The sequence below is a fragment of the Podarcis muralis genome, chromosome 1 (genome assembly GCF_964188315.1).
Source record: "Podarcis muralis chromosome 1, rPodMur119.hap1.1, whole genome shotgun sequence".
Taxonomy (NCBI): Eukaryota; Metazoa; Chordata; class Lepidosauria; order Squamata; family Lacertidae; genus Podarcis; species Podarcis muralis.
The window spans coordinates 51041610-51069003 of NC_135655.1; the positions used below are offsets into that span (position 1 = coordinate 51041610).

At 40.5% G+C, this 27394-nt stretch overlaps 1 protein-coding gene across 8 annotated transcripts in view; it reads left to right on the plus strand.

The window, feature by feature from the left end:
* The first annotated feature begins 802 nt into the window (after positions 1 to 802).
* The window catches only part of PHF21A (PHD finger protein 21A), a 129390-nt gene continuing 102798 nt past the window's right edge, over positions 803 to 27394 (plus strand). Inside the window, exon 1 of one of the 8 annotated variants that reach the window (XM_028727242.2) lies at positions 803 to 1654. The gene's annotated coding sequence lies outside the window, so the exon portion shown is untranslated. Of the gene's footprint in view, positions 1655 to 1821; positions 2061 to 27394 lie in introns of those variants that run through there. The other 7 variants (XM_077928838.1, XM_028727232.2, XM_028727251.2 and 4 more) reach the window with 7 other exon arrangements.

Below are 27394 nucleotides of genomic sequence, written 5' to 3' on the forward strand. Positions count from 1 at the left end.
ACCCCCGGAGCCCTTGCTGCCCTGTTGCATCAACTTCCTGTGCAAAGCTCCTCGCTTTGGGATGGTGATGCTTCTTGTTCCCTCTCACACCCCTTTCCCTCCTCCGGTATGTCAGCTTCCTGTGCAGAATCCCCGACGTTAGGGCTAAGGATGCTTGTGCAGCCGCTGCTTTGGTGCATCAACTTCCTGTGCAAAGCCCCTTTGCAATCGGGGCGATTATTCATGTTTTCACTCCTGCCCTTGGCGCATCAACTTCCTGTGCAGAATCTTTTTTTCTTTTTTGCAAATGGGGGAAAGAGAATGTTTGTGAAAGAACACTGCGTGCTCCTTTTGTTGTTGGCGTGGTGTTTTCTCTCTCGCTTTTGCCCTGGTGCATTCGCTTCCTGTGCAGAATCCTTTGCAGTGGGGCGGGGTGGGGGGTGGGAGGAGGAGTGCAGTGAGCAAGCGAGGATGCTTGGCCGTGTGTTTCTCCCTCATTCCTCGGTGTATCCGCTTCCTGCGCAGAGCCACTTGCATTAGGGGAGGGAAAAAAGAAGATGCTGGCGCTTCTGGTTGTTTCTTCTCGCCGCCGCCGCCTGCCCCAATGCACGATCCCTCCCTCCCTCCCTTCCCCGCTAGCCCCGGTGCACGATCCTTCCCTGCCGCCGCTGCCGCTCTACTAGAGTTTGCTGCCCTACTTCACTCTACTTTAGTTTCACTCACTTTACATCCGGGTTTTTTCCCTAGGCAATGGGTGCCGCAGCACAGCCCGTTCCTTAGGCAAAGGGAAATAAATTCGCTGCACCGACACGTCAAGTAGTCCCTCAGGAGGAGCCTTGAGGCGTCCCCTCCTCCTCCCGAGGAGGCCGGCCGCCCCTCCTCCCTCACTCATAGGGGGAGAGGGGTGGGGGGAGAGGGAAGGGGGAGCCCGCCGCCCCCTCCGCTTTTGTCCCCTCCCTCGTCTCCTCCCCCCCCCCACTCCACCCGCTCGCTCCGGAGAGCGGCCGGAGTAGCTGTATGTGTGTGTGAGGGAGGGAGGGAGATAGCTAGAGAGAGAGAGGGGAGTTGTGTCGGGGGCGCGCGCGAGCCTCGAGTCGGGAGCGCGCGCCTCCGGCAGGCCAGGCGAAAGCAAAGGAAAGGAAAGCGAAGGGAGGCCGGTGGCGGAGTGATCCAGGCGTGCGGGTGCTGCGGCCGGGCCGGGTGAATGGGATTGAAGAAGAGTTCAGCTTCTCGGCTTGTTTTTGTGTCACAGTTTCTCTTCTCCTGCGCCTCTTCTGCCTCGTTCCTTTCTTCCTGCCCGCCCCCTCCTCCCTGCTGCAGGAGGAGCCCCCCGGGGAGAGGGGAAGGAACAGGACCCCTCAGAGGAGAGGGAGAAGAGGAAAAGCAGGAGCAGGAGGAGGAGGAGGAGGAGGAGGAGGTGGAGGAAAAGGGAGCAACCAGCCAACCAACCATCTTCCACTCCCAGCTTAGATTAAAGAAAGTGAGAGGAGGAGGAGGAGGAGGAGGAGAGGAGAGGAGCCGAGAAGAGGGGGACAGGGAGGCCCGGAGGAGCAGCTGCACCACCTTCTTCTCCCTATGAAGAGGAGTCTCCCCCCCTCCAAGAGAGGTCCTGCCAGGGGGGGCCCGGCCAGACAGCGGCGGCAGCGGCAGCAGCAACATCACCACCACCAGCAGGGTGTAGTATCCCACCTTTTGGATTCTCTCCTCCACCTCCCTGTTTTCTCCGCTCTGTTCTTTCTTTCTCTTCTGCTTCTCTCTCTCCCCCCCCCCCAAGTAGTGCTGGTCTCCCCCCCTCCCCGTCTTGTGCCTTGTTGTCTTTCTGAGGGAGTTTGGCGGGTAGGGGTGGGGGGATAGCAAAGGGTAGGTTTGGAGGGCGACGACGACGACGACGACGGGGTGTAAAGTCCACCATCAGACTCCCGAGCCAACTTGGAGATAAGGAGCAACAACTTCAGTTTAATTCGTCGTCGTCCCCCCCCCCCCACGCACCAACAGATATATAGATGTAGATCTGTATAGATCTATAGGCGCGAGATGCGGGAAGGGGGCATGTCCTTTCTCTGTCACCTGTAAGGATTGAAGTAAGTTTCTGAGCGAGGAGGGGGTGGAGGAGCGGGAGGGAGTAGGTGACACATTGGAGTAGGGAGGGAGGGGGGAGAAGGAGATGACACATTGGCGGGGAGGGGTGATTTCTCCCATCCCTTCTGGTTTTCCTCGGGATGATTATTTCCAGGCCCTTTTGTGTGTGTTGGGCTGATTTTCCTCTGTGATGCTGCTGGGGGAAGTTTTATTATCTTGGAAATGATGCTGCTTTGATGATTGAGGATTCGTAGTAAAGCTGCTGCTGCGGCGGCGGCGGTTTTTTCCGCCTCCCTTCTTCTTCGTCTTCTTCTTCTTCTTCGCCTTTAATTTGTCTTGGTGGCCCGAGTAGTGCTGGGAAAATTCCGTTTCTTCAGCAACTTGTTATTCTGAAGTCTCTCTTGCCCCCCTCACCCTGGGGCAGCCCTTGCTGCACGGATACAAAGCTCGGTGCAAGGACACCTTTGGGATTTCACACTCCTACTCTGGCACATGTTTGCAGTGACTGGAGATGTGTACCTTCTTTTTTTCCTCCTCCTCTTCCATTTCTGCGTGTGTTATGTAGGAGGAGTGAGGTTGTATGTGGGACTGCCATTTGGTCTAGTCCCCTTGTGATTGTGGATCTCCTTACTTTTCTGTTTGCTTCTTTGTTATTCTGATGGGATCCCTACCCCCCAAAAAAATATTTGCAGTGTGGTTGATGCCTTCAAGATTGCATTGTTAGACTTTTTTGTTGTGGGGGAATTAGATCAACCCCACTCACTCATGGCTTTGCACTGTTTGAGATATAGTATAAGTATGTATTGGCCACTTTTTGGTTATTTGGTTGGGGATGCTTGCAGGTGGCAAGGAGGTTGTTTTGATAGGTAGGAGGATGCTACTGTATTTAAATTACATGCTATATGTTTTAAATGTCAACTCAGACTATGCACACACACTTACAGATAAGCACCAGTAAAATCAGTGGGTTATACTCCAAAGTAAATGCCGTTTGGACCAAGGGGCTTAATTTCTTTGTATTGTTTATTGTATGTGATTAAACTTCAGTGGGCCATTTGTAAAGTTGTAGTGGATTGATACTTGTTCAGGCCTGTGTACTTGAACATGGATTTTGCTTCCATGACCATACTTTTCAGCTCTATTTCCAACAGGGATGTGACTTTTTAAAATGAAAGTTGCAATATAAAATATCTGCATATAGAAAATAGTCTGATGTAGGTTACTTATAGCATAGTAATGATAGTTAAACACTATATTTCTCCATTGATTAATACTGGGCTTGAAAATTAGCACACTTGATCATGTTAATCACAGCAAGACACTTATTATTACAATACTTGGGGAGAAGCTGCTGCTCATGTCTGCTGAAATAACTCCATAGGAAAATTCCTTTTAAAGGAATAAAGGAAAGGAACTACAGAAAGGCATTCTCAACAAACAACTTTCAAAATCCTTCACTGTGATACTAGCAGAATATCATGGTCCAAGATCTTATCACTTCGTCAGTCCTAAACCTGTTTTGCTTAGAAGTTCTTAGGATAGCATTATTTGGGAGTAAGTTGCTTTTCAATTGGAAGAGTTTAGGGATGTAATAATTTTAGGGACCAACTTTCATATCCTTGTTTATATTTAATTTATAATTTCCCTTGACACTTCAATGTTAAGTTTTACTTTGTGACAACTTCCTTTACATGTAGCAAGCACTAAAACTGGATGCTATTTTTAAATTTTCTCTACAACGGGTAAATGCTGCAGTAATAATCACCCCCACAATGAAAAGTAAGGGTAAATAGGGTTGAAAATGTTTTTTTGATGTTATGCTGTTTAGCTAAATATTAAGAATCCCTGAAGGTCAACATTATTAGGTGACTTTTCTGATATAGCTGAAAATGTGGGGTTAATGTGGGTGTAACCTTGCAGATCCTTAACCTTGACAGTAGTACACACCATTGAATATACTTTACATTTTTAACATAGAGACTTGTTTAAATAGCTTTTCAAGAAATGACTTTCTTCCCTATAATCCTCTTATTTAAATATACTGATATTTAATAATAATTCTGAGCAAGAGAGAGCCCTATTTGTTTTCATATATTCTATGAACTTGTCTATCCACACTGGAGTTTCTTGCTATTGGTTTACATAGTACTTAGTAAGCACTACTCCATGGCTGGGGTTCTCAGGGCAGCATCGTTTGACACTGCAGTGCACATAAACTTGGAATTAGATTTTACTATCTTTTATTCAGTTTTTCCTCTGATGAAAACTCTTTAACTTCTGAATTCCCTTCAACAACAGTAGCTATATTATTAACCAGTAGAAGTGAAAATAGGACCATGTAAAAAATACTTTAAGAAACTGGTTGTTGTCATCTTTTTTCCTCAGGAGCTTCCAGTTTTGTTTTGTTTTTGTCGTTCATACAGTAACTTCTGTGAAACCAAGTCGTTGCCTGCTGGAGTATTTATGGCAGGGGTGGCTAACCTGTGGCCCTCTAGCTGTTGTTGGGGTCTCCAACTCCCATCAGCCCCAGCCAGCATGGCCAATGATCAGGACTGATGGGAGCTGTAATACAACAATATCTAGAAGTTTGCAGATTACCTCTGGCTTATGAGGAAAAAGGTAAAATAGCATCTTCCTCTGGAATCCATTCTGCTTACCACTTTTGTATAATGGCCTTTGAAGTTGGGCATCAGGAAATGGGAACTCAGTTGAACTCAGAGGGTCTTACTCCTGAGTAAACATGCATAGGATTGTGCTGTAAAACAAGGATGATCTCCCCTCCTTTATTTAAAGTATTTTCAGGTTAAATGTTGTTAATAGAAAAGCCTGTATTCATGCATCATTGTGCATACAGGAGTGCTTCTGCATCGTAAGCACAAATGTAAGTGGTATTTGTAATAAGTGTTGGGACCCCCCCCCCCCGATTGTATTGGAAAAAGAATGATCAAATGAGATGGCTAGGATTTACTTGTTTTCTTTTTCAAGTGTACCACCTTCCTCCTTTATAAGCAATTATAAGTAATATATTTAGTGTTTCAAGTTTGATATTGAAATGCTGTTTAAGATTTGTAGTGATCTTTTAGAGCTAAACAAGTGTTCACTGTTGGATTTTAGTACTTATTTCCTGTAGTTCTCAAAGTTCTGAAGTTGCAGCAAAGTATTTGGGCCAATCTAGCCAAAGCTAATTGCTTTTAAATCTCATTGATTTTTAGTGGGAGTGATTTGAGCACATGCTTAACTCTCTCATTGAAATCAATGCAACTTGAAAGTGATCAGCTTAGTCTGGCTCGGCCTCTGTGTATATTGAAGTTATTGGTGATAATGGAACAATTTCTCATCTTGTTGTTTGGGACATGCTTGCCTTTTATAAATATTATCAGTTAGCTACAAACTTAAACTTCAAGCCTAACCGAGTCTACTCAGAAGTAAGTTTTAATTGAATTTGCTGGGACTTACTCCCAGGAAAGTGAGACCAGGATTGCAACATTAGTCATGCTTGGAGTATAAATTGGACCCACTGATTTCAGTAGGTTTAGTCTACTAAGCATGACTTAGGTCTAGATTAAACTCTATAGTACTTTCTTCACGTATAATTCTTTGTTTCACACCAGAAGTATACTGTTGCATTGTTTCAATTTAATATATGGGGGAAATAGTTCTAACAGTTACTAAGAGTTGTGTTTTGTACTATGCAGGGAATAGAAACTGGAACGAGTTGCTTCAGTATCACAGGGATAACTTTACCATTGGAATGAATTTATGAATTGCAGTATGTGGAGATGTTTCATGGTTATAATTTAATTCTACCCAATTTTGTATAATATTGTTAACAGTTAATATGACTATTAAAAGAAATATGTTCCACTTACTGTAGTTTGAAGTAAATAGTATGGCAAGTGAGAATTGTTTGGTGCTGTGATTTTAACTTCTGGAGTTAGATATTGCTGATGTGTTTGTGTAGTGTGAGAACCTGCTTAAAATCTTATCTTATTTCACTGTTAAAGAATAGTAAAAGAAGTTGAACTGCAAAAATATAGAAATTTTTGCATATAGTCAATCTCCATGGCATGGAATATCCCTGGACACTGAGAAACATTAAAATGCACAGTGCTACTATGAAAATGCAACAGCTGATTTACACATCTCCTTGGAAATCTTAGAGACAAATCTAGCTCTCCCCCCCCCCCCCCCAGCATGTAAACTGTGTGATGCAGAAGAATACTAGTGCATGAAAAGTTACTGGAGTTGTACCTTTTTACTATGAGTTCTTTATTTACAGTGTGGGGGGGGGAACCCCTCAGAATTGTTATGCAAATTCTATTCTGCTGTTGTTGTGTTTATGCAAGAGGCTAAAAATAAGCTTTGAGGCAAGTGTTGTAGTAATGGTGTATTAAGTCATAATTGTAGTTCAGGACTTGATTCAACAATTTTTAGAATTAAGATACATATTGGGAAAAGGCTGCACATCCCAGTGCAAAAAGGGATGTTTACATCTAATTCCTCTGAGCTCAGCTTGTTTGAGGATAGCATATTCTTGGAGCTACTATAGAGGCAGGTTGTATGCTGGTTCCCGGATAGGTAGCTTATTGACACTGAAGAGCATAATGTTCCATATTAGAAGCGTAACTTGTTAGGGAAACAGACGCAGGGAAGTCAGCAAACTGCAAGCTATTTCTTCAAATATTTTCTATGCGAGTTTTGGTGTTAGACTAGACAAAGGGTTTTTTATATATATATAGTGTGTGATTCTTTGGTGAAGAGGGCCTGGTTCTTTGATGAAGAGATGACCAATCACCTATACCTAAAAACCTCATTGCTAATGTGTGCTTACAAATGTTATCTCACACAATACAGAAAGGATAGTTCAAGCGCACATGGCACTTAATTTTAATCTGCTCAATGACCCATGAACATTCAATAGAAGGACACTTGGCTTTTCCAGTGTTAGTTTCTGTGTTCTTGTATCTTTTAATTTTTAACTGGGGACATTGGTGTGCAAATCTTCTCAATTGTGATTAAATTATTTATTAAATAAGTGATTAATATTACTTATTAAAATTTGCTATCTATGTTCAAATTCTTAAGTCATGCAAGCAGACTTCCCCTTCTTCCCACACTCCCTAAATCTTCACTGGAGGGTTTCTCACTCTTCTTAAGCAGATATGGGGGGCATGTGAGGGGGGAGAGGAAATCTGTTCTGCCAAGAATGCCCATTCGGCTGTCAGATGGATACCATTGGATTCCACTGTAAATCTTGGAAATACTCCTGCATTAGCTTTGACTTTGTGAGATCTATGATCCAGTTAAATGCAAACTGAGGTTTTCAGACTTGTAAGACAGCTTGAAGCCTGTACAAAACTGTGTTCTGTTTTGCCAGCTCATGTGACTGTGTGCATAAAGCACTCCTGACAATTGAAAGTTAAGCTCTGAATTACTGATTTAGACTGATCAACTTTCCAAACATAATGCTTTCTTTAAAGAAATACAAGCACATTATGTGGTATGTCAGCAGTGTGATTCTGCATAGGTTTGTCAAAATTTATGGGTAATTCAGCTTTGCAAATAGAATGATGAGTGCCCTTTAATACACTATTAACACTATCTATCTCATGGACACCAGCATCCTTGGCTGCTGCTTTATCCAAACCGAGACTCTCTCTTATGTTGTAAATGAAATATGAAAGTTTTTAGATTAAAAGACATAGTATAATCATATTGTCCAGAGTGGCTAGTAGCAGGGTGTTTCCATATAGGAAAGGAGCCTGATCTGCTGGACAAAATTATCAAAAAATATATATTCTCAGCTTTCACTTGCTGAAGATAAAGTTTTCAACAGTATATCAAATGTAGCTTTTCAATTCATGATTCCACCTTCCCTTGCTTTTCAGCAATGTACTGAAATAGAGAAACTTCTACATTTTCATCTTATTAAACCCAGTCTTATACCCGGTTTGCTGGTGCATTCTGGCAACTGCTGACTTCCCCTCCCATCTCCAAATTTTATGCTTCCTCACTATGATACTTCAGTGATTAAAAGGAGTTATATTATGTTAACCATGAGAAGTTTAATGTGTACCTTTTTAGAGAAAGAAAATGGCTGTCTTCTCCATTAAATTAAGAGTGGGATTTTAAAACCTATGTGCTGTATTTAATAGGAAAGCAAAGAGCAAATTTTAATTGATTAAGTGTTAAATTTGAAAGTGAAAAAGTTTGGGGCCTTTTATCTTAAAGTCTAATCCTCCGATAACACTTTTTAGATTGTTAGTAGGCCTAAGGGAAAAAATCCTCACATATAAGCCAAAATATGGTGTTTTTCCTGTTTTGTTTTGGCTGCATGCAGAACACAAACTGTCAGTACTTGAAGAGAAGAAGCACTAGGCAGAAAGGCATTGATTTCTTTTTTCCTTTCCCTCTCCTGCTGTGTTTCCAAGTATTGTTAACCATGTGCTACTCTAAGGCAATATACTTGCATGCAAAATAATGGTTGATCTCCTCAGTCAATTAGCAATCGGGGCTTAGCATCTTATAAATCCAAACTTATGAGTAATCACAATATTTTTTTCTGATAAACTGACTTATAGTAGTCATGGCAACAGCTGTCTTGGCTTTTTATGGACGGTACAGTTGCTGCATCTGCAGGCTTCATCAATACTTCGGCTGCCTACAGAGGGAAGTGCAGTAGAATGTCTGTCTGGCGGTTTCAGCAGCACTGAATATTGCACTGTTGCAGTACTGTGTGCTTTTCATGTTCCAAAACTTTATGGAGCGCTTTTCTTTTTCTGCCTATTAATTGTATAAATGCTAAAATTGGCACCTCTGGTGAAATGCTGTGACAACAGTGTCATTTTTTTGAATATAGATTGTTTCTAGAGTCTTCACTAGACATAAGAAACAGTTGCGAGAATAGAACCAACACCACATGTTGCCTTCTGGTGGAAACTTTCTTAAAATTGTTTTATCCTTTCTTTCTACTGAACTGATATATAGTGAACACTGCAAAGAGGCTTCATCTGGATTTTTTTTTAACTTTTAGTTTGTTCCTTTCTTGTTTCATGAAAGATAGATTCCACTTTAATCCATGGCAGAGAAAGAGGGATCCTGTTTTTAGTAAAATCATTATTGAGCCAGGGGTAGCACTCAACTTTCAAAATGCAACCTTAAAATGGTGTATGGTTGGTGGTATGTGTTTTCCATAAAACTTTGATTTGGGAAAATTTATGCTTTGAGTTAATGAAGATCTGAATTAGCATATTTATTTGATTTACATTTGGGGGGGAACCCAAAACAAATATCAAACTGAAAAGGTATGTACTGTTAATTTTATGCTCTTTATAAATATCTGAAAAAGTTCCACAACTACTAAAAGTAGTTGAAATAAAATTTGATTCAGGGGGGAAAGTCAATAAAGTGCACTTAGTGTGATCTGAATGTTATATTCAAACATATTCAGAGCTTCACTTGAAAATTATTTTTACTGAAGTACTTGTCAATATTTTAAGACATGACATCTCAAAAGCACACACTTCCCTTACATTATTTAGATTTTAAGGCAGGCAAAGCAAATGTATTTAAAACCATTAACACACTAATCTAGCATGTGTGAAGGAACTATGAGCATAAATATATGCTCTTCCTTGGAATAGCCACACAGGAAAAAAATAGTTACAACATTGCTTAGATCCAGAAATTGGCAAGTAGAATGCTATACTTTCTCCTTTCCTTGGGCTTTCCTTTCTCCTATATCCCTGAAAAGCCACTCCTGAGAGTTAAGGGGTCCTTTGGAACATGTTGCGTGTTGTGAGTGGGATGGGCCACAGCAGCACAGGGATGCTGAGAAAATTCAGTGGGGGCCCCCTTGTGCAGGCAGAATGCCTCTACACTCACAAAGACACCTCTAGATCCAAACCATTAATTTTTAGATTTTTGACTAGTAATGTGTCCTTTCCAGTTGCCCACATTGGTACAAGTATGGATAGACTTTTGGTTTTGAAAGCTTGGGACACGAGTCCATAGGTCATGCTCTACACATAATCTAAACAACCTTCTTGGAAAAACCTTGACTACTGCTTTTGAAATGTGCAATTTTATGGACTAAGACTTGCAGCAGTTTAAGGATAATCTTTTAAAAATAGTAGATGTACTTGTGATATTCTGAGAGATCTGCTTTATGTGGCTATTGATTGGACAGTTTGGGATTTGGTGCTGTTCATGATACATGGTGGAAGGTTTATTTCAGGGTACTGCAATCAATTACTTGCCCCCTCTATATCACTTTTTTATAATTAATTGCACTAATCTCTTCTTTTCATAGGACACTAATTGATATTCATGAATATTTTTATGTTTCAAGCTAATCTGTATTATGGATGAGTAGCAAGTAGTACACATCTTCTGCCTCTGCCTCTAGTATTGCTATACGTTTAAGCTAAAAAATACATTTTTGTAGTTTATACAGTTGTAGTTAAAAGTGAATCAAAAGTTCTCTTACCTGCCTAACTCTGTCTTCATAATTATGTGTGTGTTTTCATGGGACAAGTATATTACATAAAAAGCCCATTTTTTTCTTTCCTAAGTTACATATGGTGACCTCACTATCCTCTAATAACTGCACAAAATCCTCTGGAATTTATTAAATAAGAAATATAGGTTATTGCTTTGATTCTCCATCCCCTTCATGTCCTGAGTAGAGTTCCTACATAGATTTCAATCCTGTACACCCTGCTGAAATTATTGGGACTTACTTATGAGTAGATATGTATAGAGTTTTACAGCACCATGCTATAGGTGTAACGTGCATGGCTCTTGTGAATACTTAAAATGCTCATCAAAAAAGATTTGGGGTTGATACCCTGAACTTAATAACTGTTAATGGGATACAATTCATTGTATGTGATGTGTGTGTAAACTTCAGTGATTGTTTCAAGAGCAGGTTGACTTGAAACATAAAAATACAAATAGGATTCAGCTGGGTTGTGTAACTTTTAAAGAACTCAAATTTAAAGGTCACCTTTCTGATCTTTACACAAATTCAGGTTTGTTTGTTTGATTGTTTGTTTTTAAAAAAACCCTTCAATTTATTGAAGATGTGCTTTTATTTCTGGGGCAAGTTTCTTCAAATATATTTGATATCTGGTTCCTGCAATTCTTACAAAATATTATTATTTTAGTAAAGCAACATATGTACTCTGAATGGGGGGCACTGTTCCCCAGTAGTTTGGGGACTGGAAGTGTTCTTTGCTTTACAAACTGAGAATCTCACAACTGATGAGGCTCCTCAATAAAGATGGTACCATCTAGCAGAAGAGCCTAGAATAGTGTTAGATTTTTTTGCTGCTTGTAGTCTATTAGAACCCCTAGATCCTTTTCACATGTACTACTGGCAATCCAGGTGTCCCCCTTTTTATATTTGTGCAGCTTGTTCATCTGAGATGAGATGTGATACATAACCTGGCCACTGTTATGCATGCTTTGGTGAACCTCAGGCTAGACAACTGTTGTTGTAGTGGGACTGCCTTTTGCTAGGAAATTTCAGTGGGTTAAGAATGAAGCTTCCCATTTATTAGTGGATATAAGCTGATGGGAACATCTTTTGGAACAAGTGTAAGAAGGATACTGGTTTCTGAGTGTAATTAAAAGTGCCATGGCTAATCTTCTATAGCCCTAAAAGGGGACTTGATTCAGGATACCTTCAGAAACTCCTTCTCCAATACTGTATGCTGAGATCAGCATGTGGGACTTGCTGTTAATCTGAATAGACTGCTTAGAAAAAGAGGCAAGGTTGGACCTTCTCAGTGCTTGGGTGCCTGCAGAGCAGTTTTGACGAGACAGTTCTATTTCCTCTCTTAAGAGAACATTAAAAGCATTTATTTTTGCAGATAGTTGAGAGCATTGCTGAATATTTATTGTATTGAAAATTGTAACCCAGGTGCTCTTCTTTTTTTAAGGCTGCTTCTAGATCTTGTTTTTGATAGTTTTGACAGTTTTAGGTGTTTTGTATGGTGATGAATTGAATTTCTTATTTGATAAATTGTTAGCTGTTTTGAAGAGTTCTGTAGAACCATATGACATGATAAAAATAACTTGAAAGTTTGGGTGGTAGATAGCTCAGTCAACAGAGCATGAGGCTTTTAATTCAGAGTTGTTTCTTGTGTAGAGCCCCACACAAGACAAAAGAGTTCTGCATTGCAGGGAGTTGGACTAGATCACCCTTGTGATCCCTTCCAACATTTACGATTCTATGATTCTATCTTTTCATGGGAAGAGCTGCCTGGGGTCAGAAAAAATGACCTTGGAGCTGGTCTGTGGATACCCTTGTTCTAGTAAATGAAAATAAATGAAAGGTCTTGTAACATTTAAATGTTTGTGTGAGGGAGAGAAAAGTTGGAATGGATCATGAAAAGTCTTTTTTAGTGATGTTTGTTCTTAACATGCTTATTTTTCAGTTTTTTTAATTGTGCAAATTAACATTTTTGCCTATGTTGCGTAATGCAACTACTATGAGGTAGGAGAAAGGCAAGATCTGCAAAGTTTTTGTAGTGCCTCCCCCATCATTCTTGAAAGTTAGGCTCTTCCGCTCAATGTTTGGGCCTTGGCCACATGGTTTCCTCTGCATATACATCCACATAGCCTAGTGACTTTGTTTTAAAAGAGAGAGAAAGCAAAGCAAGTTTCATAGGATACAAGATTCATAGGGTGCTGATTTCCACACATAGTACCAAACTCCACATTTTCATGGCCTTTCGTGCAACCATAGTAAAATTATTTGGTTTCTTGTTATTTTTGGTACGTAATATTTTGTCTTGCCTTTTATTCCAAAAACCCTCAAGGCTGCTCATATCAGAAGCTAAAATGATCTAAAGATGGTATGATTTCAGTCTGAAATGAAAACAAAAATGAAACCTAACAAAATAGAGCAGAGACATGAAAACAGGGTGGAGTTAGGGAGGGAAAGAATGATTGAAGATGTCATGGAACAGAGAGGTTGTGCTAAACTATGTAAATGTCAATATGGAGGGAACCAATTGAGCCTGGAGGAGGAACTTCAATAATCTGGGAGGCACTGCAGAGAATGCTTTGGCTTGCAGACATTCATACCTCTGATGGCATTGAGATTTAGAACAAAGCCTCTGATAATGAACCTGGGGGCTGGGGGTTAGTTTGTGCAGGAGAATGTAATCATTCAAGTATCTTGGCCCCAGCTATTTAGGGCTTTATATGGAACAATCAGTAGCACTTTAAATTGTGCCCAGAAATGTGCTGACTGACAATGCAGGTGAAGCAAAGCCTGATGTTTTGTTCCATAATATAAGCCCAAGGTAACATTTCAGGGGCCATATTTTGCACCAGTTGAAACTTCTAGACAGACTCTTAAGGGTAGCGCCATGTTGAACATGTTGCTCTGACCATGTCATGTGTGATGTATCTGCTTTCTTCAGGAAAGGGCAAAGCTGGCGCACCAGCTGAAGCTGGGCAAAGGTTCTCCTAGTCATGACCACAGTCTGATTTACCTCTAGGAGCAAAGCTGGATCCAGGAGAGCCTTCAGACTGCAAACCTACCCCATCTAGCTCTGCTTTTTTCTTGATCCTGTGGGATTATCCTTTGAGCAATCCAGTGGTTAATGCACTTTTACAATTGCCAACTTGGGTCAAATGCCTATACAGGCTGGCTTTTTCTGACTTAGTAGGCTATAATAAGATGGTTATACCTTGTGCTCAGCACATCATGTGGTATCAAAGTCCACATTTTGTTGCAAGACCTACTACTTGTGCCTCTCCATATTCTCAAAGGATGCACTGATTAAGAGAGGCACAGCTGCCTAGTTTTTACTTAGAATATTTATTAAGGAATGTATGAAGTGTATCTGCAGAATATATACTACAGTGACCTAATCCCAAAAGTAATTTATGGTGTAAGTAAAAGTAGAAGATGAGGTTCCAGCTTGGTTTTGTTCTATTTTGGGGAAGTGTATTGGTTTTCCACTTTGTTTATAACTTAAAAGCTAATGGACAAAAAAAGTAGACTGCAAATGGGTGAATGTAGCGGGGGACCAGTGGAAAGGGCCTTGTGATCTTTCCCAAGAGTATCTGGCTGTTTATGGAGTCTAGGAGGCAACTAGAAAGAGACCATTGTCTTTAGTCTCCTCCTTTCAATGGGTAGATGTTACATATATGTGTATGGGTTAGGGCAATGCTTTAAACAAGTGTGTTCAGGTTCTACCTAAACTCTGGAGCAGAATTTGTGGCCCTGTAGATCTTGGGTTCCAGCATCCATCATTTCTAGCTACCCCACATCATCCAGTCAGGGATGATGGGAGTTGTAGTCCAATAACATCTGAAGAGCAACAGGTTCCCTTGTCTCTCTCTAGAGCATAGTTTGAAGTGTGGTTGGGAAGTTCCACTGACCTGCCTGGCCTAATTGCCACCTGTACCCTTGGCTCTGAACCTATTGGACTCCACCTGCAGCTCTGCAATAGAGGATGGGAGAATGAAGCCCCTTCCACTGACAAACCTGTATTTTATATTCCTTTTGTTATGTGCCTTGAGGGTTTTCCATTGTAAAAGAAGGGCAAGATAAAAATAAACTTGAAAGATTCAAGAGCTATAACTCAGATTCTTACTTGCTTGGTTCCTTTATTTTCAAGTTGTTTTGTGAGGTAGTGGTTTGTGGATTTACTTAATCTGTAGACGTGTTGGGTGTATTGAAAATTAATATATTACTATTCACCTGCATCTATAGCAATCTATACATTGCTAAGAGACTATGTTAAAATTGCTATTCTTTTTTTGCTTGCTTATAACATTTTTGCCTAGGAGCAAAAATGTTATAAGCAAGCAAAAGCTGGCAACATTTTGTGTGAACAAAATTATTCCATGGTAACAATATTTGTAATATCTTTCCATTCTCTTCACTAAAAAATTATAATCCTTCTAGATACAAAGTTAACTGAAGCCCATGGTCTGAATTTTGCTATAACTACAATAAACTGTTGTATGCACCTGGTTAAAGGAGAAGTGAATATTTATTGGTGCATTTCTGTGCTGCTTTTGGGCCAAGAGGCCCCCAAAATAGTTCACAAATATTAAAAACAAAGCACAGTAAAATGCTGAACAACACCAAGCAAATAACAGCAACCAGTAAAATGTTGATGTATAGTTGACTATAATGGAGTCAGCCTTAATTAGACACTACAAAATAAAAACCAATCGCTATAAAAAGCCCATTGATTTGTGAAGGTAAAAGGTAAAGGTACCCCTGCCCGTACGGGCCAGTCTTGACAGACTCTGGGGTTGTGCGCCCATCTCACTTAAGAGGCCAGGGGCCAGCGCTGTCCGGAGACACTTCCGGGTCACGTGGCCAGCGTGACAAAGCTGCATCTGGCGAGCCAGTGCAGCACACGGAAACGCCGTTTACCTTCCCACCAGTAAGCGGTCCCTATTTATCTACTTGCACCTGGGGGTGCTTTTGAACTGCTAGGTTGGCAGGCGCTGGGACCGAGCAACGGGAGCGCACCCCGCCGTGGGGATTCGAACCGCCAACCTTTCGATCGGCAAGCCCTAGGCGCTGAGGCTTTTACCCACAGCGCCACCCGCGTCCCAAAATAAAAACCAATCGCTATAAAAAGCCCATTGATTTGTGAAACAATATAGCATTTATGAGACTTCACAGAAGGAGGAAAAGGGGCCAAACATGTCTCATGAGGGTGGGCATTCTAGACCCTAGGTACCACCACTGAGAATGTCCTAACCCATATATTCACCACTGTGATCTTGGTTGGTGGTGAGATACTGAGCAGAACCTCCTAAAATCTTGGCAAGCTGGCAGACTCACATAGACCCAAACCATTTAGGGTTTCAAAGGTCAAGACCAGCTCTTTGTTTTTTATTCAGTTCAAATGAGCCAAGGGAGTGTTGGAGGAATGTGCCCTGATTACAGTTGGGTTAGAATGTAATCCCTGAAAACTCCTCAAAGACAGCCCCATTTAGAGTCTCTTGCAGCAGTCCAGGCTGGATATGCTGTTTGATTCTTAAACCTACTGAAGTGCTGAAAGAAAGAGAGATGGTTTCAGTACAGGCTTATTTACAACTCCTCTACTTTTAACAGTAACATATTTAATCAAGGACATTTACAGAAGTACTCTTATGAAGACATTTCATGTATTAAATCTTGAGTCTAAGGGAATGTGCAACCAGCATTAACCTTTTACATATGCTTGAAGCAGTGCTGTCCCAACAAATGCTATCTTTTGCAAGGCATTTAGTTTCCTGGAATTCAGAACATTCACACACACACACATCCCTTGGTAGGAGATTGAACTCTGCTGTTCTGTTTTAACAGGCTTGCTAACATGCACTGTCAACAATAACTGCCAACAAGATTGCACCAAATGCAATGAGCCCTGGCACTAGGCAGTTTTTCAGTGAAAAAGGAAAAAGTGTAATAGATCTGGAAGAAAGATCTGCTTGCTGCTGCAAGGCCCATTTCCACCTGGCCTAGGGGGCGGGTCCCACACTCACCCTGAACAGCTAAAAGAGGCTCCTGGGAGGCCATTGCTGGAACAACTCTTGGGTTGGGGCAACTGGGTAAAATGTTCTAAAATGTTTTAAGCGGTTTTAATTTTGGTTGCTCTGTTTCATTTTTGTTGGGTTGGTGTTGGTTAAATGTTTAGTTGGGGTTGGCAGTTACTTTAATTTGGTTATAATTGTAAACTGTTATTATTGTTACCATAATTCTCATTGGTTTTATCAGTTTACTGGTTTGTTTGTTGCTTGTATAGGATATCTTCTCGGTAGTGGCGCCCACCCTGTGGAACGCCCTCCCATCAGATGTCAAAGAAATAAACAACTATCTGACTTTTAGAAGACATCTGAAGGCAGCCCTGTTTAGGGAAGTTTTTAATATTTGATTAATTGTTGTATTTTAATCTTTTGTTGGAAGCTGCCCAGATTAGCTGGGGACAGTGGCGAAGCTGCATGCTCTGGCACTGGGGGCAGAGAGCAGGCGGGGGCATGGCTGGCGTGCCCCCCGGGGGTGTGGCACCTGGTGCGGTGGGGGTTTGTGGCACATGTCTGGGGGGCAGCCACGATGGTACCCCCCTCCCTGATGCTGCCAGGGCGGTGCTCTCCCCCCACTCCCCGTTCCTCCGCCAGTGGCTGGGGAAACCCAGCCTGATGGGCGGGGTATAAATAAATAAATGATACCTTGTTTTTTAATGTTTGATGTTTTGTTGTGTTTTATATGTTGTAAGCTGCCCAGAGTGGCACTTCCCCTGCAAGTGTATCTAGGAGCATAGGATATTATTGTCTTATACCAGGTCAGGCTGCTCCTTTGCCTGGTTTTATCTGTACCAGAGGTGGGTGAACCTGTGGCCTTTAAGATGTTGTTTGGGCTCTGAGTCTTATCAGCCCTAACCAGCATGACCAATAATGTGGGATGATCGGAGCTGTAGTTGAGCAATATTTGGAGGGCCACAGATTCCTCATTCCTGGTCTACACCAACTGGCATTGACTGACCAGGGTACAACAGAAGTCTTTTCCAGCTGCACCTGAAGATGGCAGGGATTGAACTCATCTACAGGCAAAACATACGTTCTACCAACAAGCTTCTGCATCTCCCCCCCCCCCCAAGCTTTTACATGGACATGAGATATATAGCCACACAAGTTGGAACAGGGTTGGGCAACCATATCAAAGAATCATAGAACTGTAGAGTTGGAAGGGACCACAAGGGTCATCTAATCCAACCCTCTGCAATGCCTTGTAGCCTGGGATCTGAGTACGTAATGGGCTACTAATGTTAGTTTTTGTGAGTCTTGTTGGCCAACAAGTGGCTCTCCCCTTTTGGAGTAAAGGATGGTGTGATTTTGGTTACGCCACCATTCTGCTCTTTGCTTTGCCCAGAAGCTAGCAGGCAGCAATCTGAATTTCTGCCATAGAATGGTTGACATTGTCCTATATATCGGAACGATTTCCTACTTGTGAAAAGAGACTGTCCAAATTTGTGATATAGCTGCTGTGTTCTCCCCACCCCCCTCATAATGGAGGAGTTGGGTACACAGTTACTTTTTCTGGAAAGCCTACCACAGGCATATGGAGAATTACACTTTGCTGTTTGGCATTTTAAATATCTGTGAACAGGATGGGATTGGGGAGAAAGATTTCCTTCTGTCCGTTTTCATCTTTTGGCAATACATTCATGCTTTGCAACTAGATTAGCCAGTAGGCCAACTGGGAGCTGAATGCTGCAACTACCTTCCAAAGCTTGCCATTGCCTCCCTTTATTGTGAAATCCACTGAGCCATAAACTACTCTGCTTGTAAGAGGCATGCAGGTAAATATTCTCCCCCCTCCACCCACTGCCCCCCTCCACCCACTGAATTGTCAACTCATTTCCTTCCCCTCCCCTCCTCTTAAATACATGGTTTGGGACATTTGCAGATTTATATTTGTGGATCAGGCCCAAGACTTGCATACTTGATTCCAACTTAGTCTGTAGTACCACTCACTTAAGCACACACTTGCCTCTTATGGTTTGCCCATTAAATTTTCTTGCATTCCTACTTAGGTTGACTGATGGAAGAGACTAGCACTGTGCAACACTCAAGCGAGCAAATCTTTTTTCCCACCTGAGACTTGGAATGAACTTGTGTGCTCCATAGTACTAGTGAGTGAGCAATGGCTCATGGTCTCCCCCTAGCAGAGAGACAGTGGTCTGCTGTTTGTTTGTAAAAATATGGATGAACCTGTGTTCTTTTTCTCTGCCTGCTTGGGGAGTAATGTGTGTATGTGGACATCTAGTGAAGGGAATATGATGGATTGTCTGGGATATGATGGATTGTCTGGATACAATTCATTGTTACCACAGATTAACAGTTTTTGACAGCTTTCTTTATTATTAACTGATTTCATATCTTCCATTACTTCCCCTTTAAAAGTAAGCTTTTGTTGAATGTAAGATCTAGTATACTTCATATAGGAGTGCATTGTTTCAGTACTGATGGAACATTTTTTTTCTTTTAGCTATTTTTTAATAAGTAAATAAGATTGTTCACAAGTGGAAAAATGGTATGCATTCTCATAATTTGGTCTTAATCTGTACAACATTGAGTTGCTTCACCAAGGAAACCTGTGCTGGTATTTGGCATCTTGGCAGAGAATGCTTTTAGTTTTGTCTAGGCATTAAGGTTGGTGTCCTGATATCTTACTAAATAGCTAGAAATAATACTGTATTTCATGAATGGGTTAAGTTTGAGTTGGTTCTGCTATGACCACTACCACTGTCAAAGTTCTTCAGGTTAGATTTTCTACTGTAGCAGATTTAAAATAAAACTTTTTTTGTACATGTCAGTGTCATTGAAAACTCTTCACTTTGCTTTGAAGAAAGTGAGGTGTTATGTTCATTCACAGATTTCATATGCTATAGGTAAATGGAGGAACAGGTTTTTTTAAAAAAAAAAGTGGGCAGGGGGATGATATTGTCTTGGCATCTGTATGTTAACTTTATTAAGAGACTATGATAGCAACAGCAAGATTTTTTGCCCTAAAGTTCCCTGGAGTGCGTAGGCTGCTTAGTAACCATCCCCATTCATGTGAAAGGTAGTTCATATCAATTTGTCTATAAAGTGTTCATTGTTAACAAATAAATTACTCAGATAGTGACTCTTTCAGACATCATACCTAACCATGGTTTAGGTTTTAACTGCTTTGAGATTTTAGTCACTTTGAGGTGTGTGTGTTTTTAAACATCAAGTGAGTGGTATATACATTTTTATGAAATAAAATAAAATGAATAACCTTACCTCTGACTGAGCTTCCAGCATGCAACAAACCATGGTTTGGACCTGCTTGTCCACTTTCATTTTCTGTTCTCTTAGTTCTGCAAGTTCATATCTTCATTTGTGGTACAGCAACCTAAAGAGTGATGACTGCATAATTTGTCAGTTTGGATACCATGCCAAACCACATGGTTTCAAAGTCTGGTTTGCCAGATAATTGTAAACTATGCTTTATCAGTCTGGCATCAAACTTGAAAATGTGTGCATGTAACCATCAACAGTAGTTACAATAAACTAACACTTTTTCTAAAATCAGCATTTTTCATGTAAATTATTTAATAGTTTTATTGTTGGAGCTTTTTAGGGGTGATCGTTTCTGGACAGGTTTCTCTACCTATCCTGTCTGTGATACTGAATAAGGCTGGAAAACATCCCTTGACTTCCTTATGTGTAGCTGAGATCACTTTCTTTCTCTGTTCTACCTAAGATTGGGGCAAGTGGGGCTCCCCAGATTTGTGGATCAATTACCTTGAGTTGGAGAAGCAAACTCTTCTGGTTACTTCCAGGCAGAGCCCAATCTATTGTTCACTTTCACCTCCTCTTTTTGAGCACGTAGCCTGGACACAAGTTCAGACATGCAAGGTAGAGAGATCTTTGGGTTATGCAAAATATCCAGTCAAATCCAGGTCCCTAATAAAAATGGCTTATTTAATGTTTATAGTTGGAAGGAGGGGGAATAAGTAGCAGCCTAAAAAGAAACAACACATTTCTAGATTTGGAACCTAGTCAAACTAAAAGAAAATTGACCAATTTGCTTGCAAAGTGCAAGAGTCTCTCCTATATTAGATGCTAGATGACCTTTTGGAGGAAAGCAGCTGAATTTTATCTCCCTAGAGTCAAAGTAGGTGGGTAGGATTGACAGGTGGAGGGGAATTTGCTACGGGGAGCTCCAGGTAAACAACACATAAGCTGGAAGCCTGTGATTTACACTTGCCAACAGCCCAGTTAGGTGGGATGAGGAAGTGTGAATCAAAAATGTTTCCTTCTGATCCCTGACAGACAAGCTCACTGTGGGGGAAATACTATCCTGGGATGCTTTGTATGTAAGAGAAGAGAATTTCTGAGATGGCAAGGCTATCTTATTGGGGCTAGGTAGAGAGATTCGTACATAGACAGGTGCAGTGTGTTCAGCCTGTCATCAAAGTGCTTTATAAAGGTTTATAATAAAAATATGAATCAAGATTGTGTAATAACCCTATGTGTGTATATTCTGTATTCATGGATGTGGAATATTGCTTAACTCGCAGTCCTTATATACAGAGTATGGAATTAACTGCTTTGTTTCTGTTTGCTGAAAAATGTAGTGGAAACCATGATCACTAGATTTTGCAACTTCCTTACAATGCATAGCTGTCCTTATGTACAGTTTAGCTAAAAACTTCACTGAGAGAAGTGAGAGAAATACATAGAGGAATGATAGTGTTCAGTGCTTCTTATGCCTCATGCAGTATTTTATTGACTTTTTAAAGGTATTTGAAATGGCTTCTTAGAGCAAAAAGCCAAAGGGACATAACTGAATAAAATAAACTGCTCTGTAAAAATATTAGCCTGCAGAATATGAACACTATGTGTGATAGTGTAAAGGAGGTAAATCTTACTTGGTGCATCAACAAATATACAGTTGCCAGGCATGTATACAGAACATTGTTGCTAGCATAAAATTGTAATTATGACCTTAATACTGTGAAGAGGCTTGCATGTACATGGTTTTTAAAAATCATTTTTGCAATATTGTGAAATGTCTTGTGGAAGTATGAGAACTACAACTTTGGGAATATGTTGCATGGTTTCCAGGATATCCCTTTTATGGCTTTGCTTCTTAGAGGGAATTGCAGATGAACAGAATCTGGGTTTAAAATGTACTGTACTACAATTGCTGAAATATTGTGCTACGTGAAATTATATCCGCATAGGGTCGTCATTACATTTGGTAAGAGAATGTATCATTGCTTATAATGTAGCCTCAGAGTTGCGGAACCTGTAGCTGAACTCTGACTCCCATAAGCCACAGATATTTTGCCCAATGGTCTGGTTGATTGGAGTTGTAGGTCCACAACATAGGGGGATCCACAAGCTCATGCAGTATGACTTCTTATCAGTCGGGGGAGGGGGGATCTGGTCCTAGCTGCAGCGCAAGGAATTGCCTGTTTTGACTCCTCTCTGGAGGAATTCAAACACCGGGTTTATGCGGTGGTTTATTTGTTTTGTCTTTAATGAGGTGCCAGTACTCATGTATTCCAGCTTTTAAGGAAATAACTTTTAATAATTGTGTGCCATTCAGCACTGTGCTGTTTAGTATACTTATTTTACATAATTTTAATTCTGTTATAGTTTAATTATTTTTAACTATTATCTTCTATATGTTTTTAGCTATCTGTGTTTAACCCATGTTGTTTTAATTTTTGTGAGCCATCTTGAGTCCCAGTTCTGGGGAAAAGGCGGAATATAAAATAAATATATTGATAAAAGTGCTATGGGTGCCATGGGAAGCAAAAAAAATGAGATGCTGGAACTCGGTACTGCTGAGTAAAAAGAAAGAAAAACAATAATATTGGGCTTATATCCATATAGGAGTGTCATTTTTAAAAAAAGTTATTCTGAATCCCTCAAAATTAGTAGTAGTACTTAGACATTTGAAATATTTTTTTCTATCTCTGATTTGAGGACTTGTATTATATCAGAACCATTGTGTGGCAGATGTTTAGATTGTTCATATAAACCTTCCTGCCACTGAGAATATGAAAAGTGCCATGAATTGGGGGGGGGGGGGGTGAGGTTGCATTTTCTATGAGACTTCATGTCCCTTTGGCGTCTGGTGGCTGACACTTTTAGGAGTGATTCTTCTTCTTTTGCCCGGCATGTAGACCCGTGGTCTTCTACGTTTTCAGATTTAGGACCTACTTCTAACCCAAACATACATTTTGGGACACTTTTCCTAACTTGTTACCATATATTTATATGGCAGTACTGCTGCTATTGTGACCCATCTGGCCATGACCGGGTTGTGGGTCCTGGCCCACCAGTTAAAGATCAGTGTTATGGACTGCAAAGTTTTCTTAGCCTTTTCTATTAAAACTCATTGCTTATTTCCCATAAAACTCATAAAATTAATAAAATTCCCATTTTGCTGTCTCCCAGACTTAAGAAGCCAAGGACCATGCTTTCTTCTTTCAGGAATGGGAAGTTGCTGAGCCTGCCAGTTAAACGCAAAGCCAAACTTTCATTTTTGTTGCAAGAGTCACCTCTTAAAGTAGTAACGGGCCACTTTTGTTTTAGTGGTAATAGATAGGGTTATGTAAGGGAGAAAAGTAGATGACTAGATGGCTAGGGAAACAGATTGCATCTCTGTACAGTGGTACCTTGGGTTACAAACACCTTGCACAGTGGTACCTTGGGTTACAAACACCTCGGGTTACAAACACTTTGGGTTACAGACTCCGCTAACCCAGAAGTAGTGCTTCAGGTTAACAACTTTCCCCAGGATGAGAACAGCAATCGCACGGTGGTGGCAGCAGGAGACCCCATTAGCTAAAGTGGTATCTCAGGTTAAGAACGGTTTCAGGTTAAGAAAGGACCTCTGGAACTAATTAAGTTCGTAACCAGAGGTACCACTGTATTTACTTTCTTGTCAGGGTGACACCCAAAGGTTATATAGCCTCTTAGTTTTTACTTTGCACAGTGCTGTCATCGTCTGTATTAGCTTGTGAAACTTAAGGCGCCAATTAAGTGATGGTTTAGATGGCTGCATGCATGACTGTATAAAATAGCTTCAGCTGTGTTAGGAATATTATTATCATTATTATTGATTTATTAATTGCCTTCTGAACAACCATCTCAAGGTGATACACACTAAAGATAATTCCACAGAAAAGGGGCAGCCAAACTGAAAGCCATTCCCTGAGTTACTGCAGAGTGGGCTTTTGAGATCTTTGGAACTTGCATGAGAAACTCTTAAGTAGTTTCTCAAGTAACCTTGTCCTGACTGTACAGTATATGTTAGTACCATCACCTTGATTGGCCTGGGAGCAGATTGGCAGCCTGTGCAAATCTCGCAAGCAGAGTGTTACATGTTAATGGTAGTTTACCTCCACATGCAACCTAGCCACTGTGTTCTGCATCAGCTTCAGTCTCCAGACCAACCCCAAGGGTAGCCGTACATAGAGTGCATTGCAGTAATCCAACTGTGCGATTGTCAATGCATGGAGAAGTGTGGTCCAACTTTCTCATTTCAATAATGGCCATAGCTCTCTTACCAACTGAAATTTTAAAAGGCACTGGGCTGTTGGAAGTTGTAGCTGAAAACATCTGGAGGTTGGGGAAGGCTGCACTAGCCATTAATTCCCTCTGATGTAACAACTGTGGGTTGTATCTACTTGGAGTTAGACCCACTGAAATTACTAAAACTACGTTTATTTCATCAGGTCTGTTCTGAATAGAACTAGCATTGAATATCACCCTATAACTGCTTCCGGAATTGCAGTAATCCCATTAAAATCAGATCCCTAATTCATGTTGTTTCCAAGCAGGATTCTACTCTTTAAAGATGTCTCTAGACATTAATTCTTCAAGTATGATAGCAAAAAGATGAATAATTGTGAACAGAGTGCCAGAATAACTTTATTTTAAGATGCCAACATGAAGACTCCTTAAATTTTTATTTCTTTTTAGGCTGCACCTTAAACTTGTAGAACAGCCGTAAGGTTTTTCAGGGTGTGGGGCTAAGAACTGAAATAAACCTAAAATGTTGTGTCAATAATTTAATGTGTTGCTGTTAATGCACCCTGACTTCTTTTGGTAATTCTGTGTAGGCTGATGAATGATTTTGTTCTCGTGCAGAAAATGTGGAATGCATAGTTTAGCATTATAGGCTAGGGGTGGTGAGAAAGCTTGTTATAGCAGGTGCCGGAACCTAAAAACCTAAAAAAGTCTGTTTTTGGTTGCAAAGAGGGAAGTTACAAAAGTTTGATTTAATAAGTGAGCGAGTCGAGTATGGGTGACAACATAGCTGTTGGAGAGCATCTGTACAGCATAGAAATGAACACACAGGGAGAAGGAAATATAAAACCAGTTGAATCAGAGTTGAATCTTCACTGAATGCAAGAGGGGGGGAAACTAATTTTGCCATGTCTGGCAGCCCAAATGTTAGTCAGAACTCCAGACTAGGAACTCATTCTCATTATCTTCAACAGTGTAAATGGAGAGAGCTGTTCTGACTTGTTCACACCTAGTGATAACATGGGGAGACCTCTAGTAGCTCAGCAGGTTTGTTGCATTTGGAGTGTGAGCAGAATGTATGCAGGAGGCTGCATTGTACTTTTTTAACTTCTAGTGCTAAGAATTTCTAAGCGATTCTTACTTGAATCTTGAACAGTTATTTAAATTTCATGATTCTAAGTAGCCCAAATGTTTTCTTTTCCTGTTTCAAATACTGTTTCTTCTTTTTTACTTAAGAAAATTAACTAGACCAAGAAAAATATCAGAATTCACAATACTGCAAAAGCAAATGTTAAATTGAAAAAGACACCACTGTTTAACCTACATTTTGTGCATCAGTATATGTGTTTATAAGTGATATGTATATTAAAAAAAACCTTGATAGAGAGCTGCTTTAACAAAATTTTGTGGTTTTGAACTAGTTCATATGTAACATTTAACCATAGTTTTAAATTATAGCTTAATGTACACATGTTGTTTGTTGTTCCCCTGCTGGCTGCGGGGAGGAAACAAGCCCAAATAATTCAGAGTCTGGTTTGTCCTGATATGCGAACCCTGGTTTGTCCTGATATGCGAACCCAAGTTTGCTGCTCTCTATAAACTATGAGTAGTATGCCAATGACAAACCCAAATAATAGCAGGGGATTGTATGTCGGTTTACCCTCTCTCTTTCAAATTGTAATACCCAATATGACTTACAAATAGTTTTTTTTTAAAAAAAAATATTAAATATATATTTAATAATAAAACAAAACAAATATTCTACCATACAGCCAAATACTACTAAAGTTTAGTCTCTTCCCCCCTCCTCCGGTTGTCTCTAATTGGTTTAATTTGCTTTGGATTGGGTATTTTGTATATATGGTTTTATTGTTCTGTACAGTGCCATGAAGTTTTATGAAAGCTAATATAAAAATATATAATCAGATAGAATGACAGCAATAGCTCAGAGACAGCGCCCATTAAAAAACAAAAACAGAGAAATTTTTGCTTGTTGCTTATCTGATTTTTCTGAGGTAGCATTCCAGAGGTGGAATACCACAACTGAAATGGTACCATTCACCTCTGAACACAGAAGCACTCTGCAGGGCCAGTGTGGTGTAGTGGTTAAGAGTGGTAGACTCATAATCTGGTGAACCGGGTTCGCGTCCCCGCTCCTCCACATGCAGCTGCTGGGTGACCTTGGGCCAGTCACACTTCTTTGAAGTCTCTCAGCCCCACTCACCTCACAGAGTGGGGAGAATGTTAGCCGCTTTGAGACTCCTTCGGGTAGTGATAAATCGGGATATCAAATCCAAACTCTTCTTCCTCTTATTATTATTGATTATCATAGTGAATAGGCAGGATCATATGGGAAGAGATGGTACTTCAGATACATGGTCCCAGATTGTTCAGGTCAAAGCCAATATTTCAAACTCTACTGATCTACAATCAGTGTAGATTTTTCAGTGTTGGGTTAGTAACTTTACTATCAATTTTTGAATTGGTTAGCATTTAAGATACATCCACGTACAGTGGTACCTTGGTTCTCAAATTTAATCCATTCCGGAAGTCTGTTCCAAAACCAAGGCACACTTTCCCATAGAAAGTAATGCAAAATGGATTAATCTGTTCCAAACTTTTAAAAACAACCCCTAAAACAGCAATTTAACATTAATTTTACTATCTAACGAGACCATTGATCCATAAAATGTAAGCAATAAACAATGTACTGTAGTCACACAATCAATCAAACAAACAAACAATCAATAGCTAAACTGGGTTCCACACAGTCACAAAAAAGAGCCACAAAACAAAAACGCAAAATAAATAGCAAAAAACAGACAGACCTCAGCATAACACTCAAAATGGAAATGTGGCACTCAAATCGGAAGTGTAACACTCAAAACGGAGCACGTTCGGCTGCCGAACAAAGTTCGCAAACCGGAACACTTACTTCCGGGTTTGCAGTGTTTGGGTTCCAAGTTGTTTGAGTACCAAGGCACTTGAGAACCCAGGTACCACTGTACATCACATTTTAGGAATCTAACCATAACACTGCAGATCACTGTGGCAAAATGATATTTATTCAAGAGGCTATATGGTTGGTGCGCTAAATTAGATTGATGAAAGATGCAGGGCTTTTTTTCAGCCAGAGCTCAGCTCTGGAACCTCTCAGGTGGGCACCACTGACATTCTATGACATTCTATGAGGACAAAGAACCATAAAGGTGGCCTATATAGTAAAGAAAAGCAGAGTTTTAGTAAAGGAGTATCACAGAATACATAAAGGGATAAGGCTACTCCACTG